A 1046-nucleotide genomic window follows, 5' to 3' on the forward strand; every position below is an offset into this window, starting at 1 on the left:
TAAATTCTGGTCCCTCAGTAAACGTCAAAGTTCATAGGTGTGTAAACACACAAAAAATAAAAAGCCGACGGTCTGGCCGCTTCCCCACTCCAGGGAGGTCGATGGCGATGGTCAGGTGAAGGAAGGAAACGAGGCCAAGCTAGTTGGTCTTAGTAGCCGTTTATTACATGGAAGAGATGTATGTCATGGAGGCCTCAGGAATCCTCGAGCACGTGCGCCTATGTTCTCTCCGCTTCTGTCCTCAGCCCCATCTTCCCAGGTTCTCTGATGCACGTGTCCCCCCAGAGAGCCCTGAAATCTCCCTTATATAGATCATAGCACCTCTAAAGGGTGCAATATAATGATGTCATCAAAAGGAGTTACAGAAAGAACACTGAGGCAGCAAACATACATTGTTTCCTTACATCCACAGGCCAGTAATCCTGGCCTCACCTTTTCACAAGCTACAAGCACTTAGATTAGCACAACAAAGACCAGTCTGCTAGAGCTTGGAATCTACATCTCCAAAAAAGCAGTTTCATCCAAGCTAGTCAGGACACACAGAAAACTGCTTCTAGGAAGTGTTTCTCCTCTCCTTGCCCAACCAACATATAAGCATACATAATATTAATCATTTCGTATGGACACAGTAAGAAATACTTTGAGCTTATAGAATTGCTCTCCTAGGGTCATCTCGATCTCAGACTGCAGTGCTCAGGCCAGATATCTTTCCTATTCCTAGCAGCAGGGCCCTAGTCTTGTCGTTACTTTTGGATCATGACAGCATTTGCCTATGATCAAACTCCTAACTTATAGTTAAGAATTGTGGCACCTTGGCCTGGCCCATCGCGATGCCAGGGTAGCACATAACTTACCGGCTTGCCCTGGTTCCATCCAGTCCCACGTCGGGACCCTGCCCTTGGGATGCTAGGAAGTGAGGGCAACTGAGGCTTAAGTTGAGAAGGCAGATGCCCAGGAGTGAATAATATCCAAAGCCAATTAATTCCTAAGTTATAAAGCATAATATTAATTAATTGTCTTCCTGTATCTATACAAAAGGACATTGC

The sequence above is a fragment of the Sorex fumeus genome, unplaced genomic scaffold (assembly GCF_029834395.1).
Source record: "Sorex fumeus unplaced genomic scaffold, SorFum_2.1 ptg000010l, whole genome shotgun sequence".
Lineage (NCBI taxonomy): Eukaryota > Metazoa > Chordata > Mammalia > Eulipotyphla > Soricidae > Sorex > Sorex fumeus.